Below are 5,070 nucleotides of genomic sequence, written 5' to 3'. Positions count from 1 at the left end.
GACTGCTGTATGGTTGTTATTGTTACCCACAATGCATCACTGATGAGACTTGGCCTAGTTTTCATTGCACTACTATACTCACCAATGTGCAATGAATCCTGTGTCAAGATGAATGTTGTATATGTGACTATGTGAAGTGAAGTTTTGATCTGGATAGGGTACGATGTGCACTGGATAACAACTTTATCCCTTGGAATATTCTTCAGTAACTAATTAATAATTAATACTTTATATTGTCTTTTTTTTAAATGTGTAAAACTAAAGTCGCCATATATAGACACCCGAGATGACATTCTTACACGTGGGGGACAATACGTTGCGATTTTTATGGAATATAACGAAAATTAGTATGCAAAATTATCTGTTACACAAAGGGGGGGGGGGTAATACAAATCTTGTTTATTCAAAATTGAGTGACTTCATCGGCAAGTGAGAGGTCCCGGGAAAGGCACAGTGTTTGTATTGTAACAATTTGATCAACTACGGTTCTCGGACCCCGGCTACTTTGCTTTCAGTTGAAAATTAAAATTCTCATTCTCATCCCTTGATATACATCGATAAATTCTTGGCCGTGTGATCTTGTCCAAATATGACTAATTATCCACCAGTTTGTTATAAAGCAACTGAGATAATCTTGCTCGTATCCACTGAACTTTTGGTGCTCATGAAAATGTGCAGTAACTTTGCACTGATGTAAGGCCCCAAAAAAAAATATATATGTTGCCGTCAAGTAGGAAAATTGGGTCGGTCGGATTTTTTTTTTTAAACTCTTGAAAACTAAGGGTATCGTAAATAGCCGAAGTATATGGGAATCAATCAAACACATGTTAGATATTAAACACAAAAATCAAAGTGTTTCTTTCAGTCTTCTGTATTTAAATACAGATCAACCCGAGGTTCAAAGTCACCACTTATCCCCCAGGGACCCTGGGGATCAAACAACGGTCCGGAATCGTTATTCTTTAGAGGAAAAATTTTTTTACTGCTTAAAATGGTGAGTTTTTAATAATTGTGCCTATTAAAAAAAAAAAAAACGCGACCCAATATTTAATATTTTTCGATCGGTCGCTGAGGGCAACAAAACAATTTTTTTTTTTGACCTAATCAAGGAACATATATTGTGTACTTGAAAACCACAAATCTTGTATTTGTAGGTGTGTAATCATTTTTAGAGTCTGCCTTACTAAAACATGAAATGTTGGTTTAGAAAGCAGTGTGATGATTGGTTGCTGATCCTCCAAAAGGTTTTTCCATACAAGCTATGTCCACAGGCAGCAATAAACAGATAACCGTATACAAGAATCTAATTGGTGCTTTCATACTGAGATAATTTGCATTAAACAAGCAGCCTGTCGGCTGAGATAGCTCCGCTGTTAGCAATGCACATTGCAATTAAAGAACAGAAGATATCATTAGAAAATGAACAATATGTTGCCTTGCTGTTTTCAACAAGAATTCAAAAATATGACTTTTCACCAAAAATATTCATCAAAATTAGATAATTGAAGATATCACCACGAAATAAACAAATCTGAGAGGTCTACATATAGTACCTATAGATTTAATATCAAAGCAATTGGACTTGCGGTTTTTAACAAGAAGTCGAAAATATCACTTTTTCCCAAAAATGTTCACCAAAATTAGAGAATTGAAGATATGAAATGAACAAATCTGAGAGAAGACCACAAGTAGTACTTGTATATGTAATATCAAAGCAATTGGACTTGCGGTTTTTAACAAGAAGTCGAAAATATCACTTTTTACCATAAATGACAAAAATATTCATCAAAATTAGAGAATTAAAGATATCATTACGAAATGTACAAATTTAGGAGAGGTCTACCTAAGGTACATATACACCTAGTATCAAAGTATTCAGGCTTGTAGTTTTCAAAAAGTCGAAAAAGTAAAACATTGACATGCACGCCGATGCACAATCACTCGTATGATAAGCTCCGCTCGACAAAGTCGACAGCGGAGCTAAAAAGATGAACTCAAATACAATGTAATCAATGGCAACCTGTGTTTATTTAAAAAATAATATATTTTACACAGCCACAATTAATTAGAAAACTATATTCACTGCAATCAGTATAGAAACAAACATATACAAAGTAACAATCTCACTCAATGCATATATGGTATTGCAGAAATTAATCTGAATTGACCAATCAACACTAAGTAGATCAATCTAATTTGAATATCCAAGAAACATAAAAATTAAATACCAAATAAGTCATGCTTATTTAAATATGCAATACCAAATATGGATATATACAGTCTGTCTCATTAGCATAAAATCTTTTCTGTCCAATCACAACTACTGCTGTAACCCATATTTGAAGACTTCCATATTCTAATTAATGGTTCATCACATCCAGTTATGGTTTATAAAATATCCTAAAACAAACATAAACAACACCAAATGATGTTGATGCTAAATGGACAGCTTTAAAAACAAATCTTCTCAAATAAAATATCCTAAAACAAACATAAACAACACCAAATGATGTTGATGCTAAATGGACAGCTTTAAAAACAAATCTTCTCAAATAAAATATCCTAAAACAAACATAAACAACACCAAATGATGTTGATGCTAAATGGACAGCTTTAAAAACAAATCTTCTCCAAGAATGTATCACTAAGTACATGTAACTTGTGAAATTAGGAAAAATAAAATTGAGATACTATTACTGTAAAGGGGGTAATTATTTACTGGGTTTTAATTTAGCTTATTTCGCTGACTGGAAAAATGCGCTAAATTAAAACACAGTGAATATGTACAATTTAGCATAGAACACATTATCTAAATGCCAAAACCCTGAATTTAAAACCCACTGAATATGCCTGAAATGGTAAATCAGTGAAATTTAAACCCAGTGAAAATTAGTCATTTTACAGTATTATTTTCAAGATGGGCATATGCATACTAATTTGTTATCTTTGGGGGATGGAAGGAAACCTGTCCTCAACCCACATAAAATTTATACATTTATTATTTAAGATGCAAATTTTAGTTTCTATTTGACGATGCAAACATTTTGTAGGTTTATTAATTTCTCAAATGAGGGCGCTGTCTACTAGCGAAATAAGTGAAAAAAAAATAGAACTCGCACTTTTCAGGTGATGCACGTACAGATCAGCAATTGCTATGACAACGTTTTAGTAAACAGAACACATGCATGTATATTTAATAACTGCAACAAGCAATGTCATAATTTTATCTTTGGGTGAGAATTACTGATTTTTGTCAACAAGTTACTGCGTACTTGAAACATGAACAAATGCACACGCCTATAAAAGCCCTAATAAAAGTAAAGCAGTTTGAAAGTAAATGGTATTTGTGATAGGACATGTCATCTTTAAATCTGTACAGAAGAGAAACCCCCCCCCCCCCACCAAAAAAAAAAACACAATCGGCTTGGGTTTGACCAGTTGTACATATTATTCCACTACATTGCAATGGATCTTATCGAAAGAAATTACACTTTTAAAATGTGAAGAATAATTTACAGATATAGATAATAAATAATTTCATTTCATAATTTTAATTGAATGTTGTGTGGACTAGCTATAATAACCATAGTGGTTGAATTGAAACAAATTAACGCTATTATACTATAATCAAATAAAGCTTAAAAAAGAATGAATTCTTTAAGAAATCACATTATCATTGTATAACAACAAATGAAATATTCAGAGCTAGACATGTGTTCATTCTATTATTCTTTAATTGGTCTACACGTGTCATGCAAGCTGTGCTATTAACAGTTCATTTAAATGTAACATGGCTGGAATATGACCAAATTGTAGACTATGATGTAAATAGGGGTTGTCAGACTGATTCTTCAGAGCTAGACATGTGTTCATTCTATTATTCTTTAATTGGTCTACACGTGTCATGCAAGCTGTGCTATTAACAGTTCATTTAAATGTAACATGGCTGGAATATGACCAAATTGTAGACTATGATGTAAATAGGGGTGGTCAGACTGATTCTTCAGAGCTAGACATGTGTTCATTCTATTATTCTTTAATTGGTCTACACGTGTCATGCAAGCTGTGCTATTAACAGTTCATTTAAATGTAACATGGCTGGAATACGACCAAATTGTAGACTATGATGTAAATAGGGGTGGTCAGACTGATTCTTCAGAGCTAGACATGTGTTCATTCTATTATTCTTTAATTGGTCTACACGTGTCATGCAAGCTGTGCTATTAACAGTTCATTTAAATGTAACATGGCTGGAATATGACCAAATTGTAGACTATGATGTAAATAGGGGTGGTCAGACTGATTCTTCAGAGCTAGACATGTGTTCATTCTATTATTCTTTAATTGGTCTACACGTGTCATGCAAGCTGTGCTATTAACAGTTCATTTAAATGTAACATGGCTGGAATACGACCAAACAAAAATGGCAATTTTGGTTTTCAGACTAGACAAAAACAAATCTTGTGTAACAGACCTGTTCATACCTTCCAGATAACATTTTTAGATTTTTTTTTTTTTTGTGCCAAATAATCACAGGAATAAATCACATTCATAGCAGTTGTTGACTACTGATTAAAAACTGTCTGAAATATGTTTGCAATATTGTTTTTTTTTACATTTGAAAGACATTTATGATGAGTATAAACATTTAAACATTTAAAAATAAAGTATTTCACAGTACACTAGTTGTCCCAAGCTTTTCACAAGAAAAATCAGATGAACAAGATAATTTTTTAGTGTGGCCTTGCAAGCTTTCCCCCAAATACACACCAGGCTTTTAGCAACTCTCTAAAAATATGTTTTGCTAATCACCATGACAATGTGGCAAGTCATGAAGATGAATTCACATTTCACACTGCTAAGGGGTGAACCATTAGAAATTCTGGGAGGGGGAAACTGCAATTTGTTTTTCCCTCATTTTTTTCCAATGATGAACATGCAGTATTTTTTACACAATGTGGAATATTCTTTCTTTAAGATTTAGGTTTTTTTATTCTTTTATTGATCTTGGCAGATTTTTTCATATGCAAATTATTCCAATTCTCCCCCTAAATTCTAATGGTCAACCCC

Source organism: Saccoglossus kowalevskii, chromosome 20 (genome assembly GCF_978046115.1).
Source record: "Saccoglossus kowalevskii chromosome 20, keSacKowa6.1, whole genome shotgun sequence".
NCBI classification, from domain to species: Eukaryota; Metazoa; Hemichordata; class Enteropneusta; family Harrimaniidae; genus Saccoglossus; species Saccoglossus kowalevskii.
The sequence above is the reverse complement of the archived record's forward strand: the minus strand, read 5'-3'. Positions refer to the sequence as shown.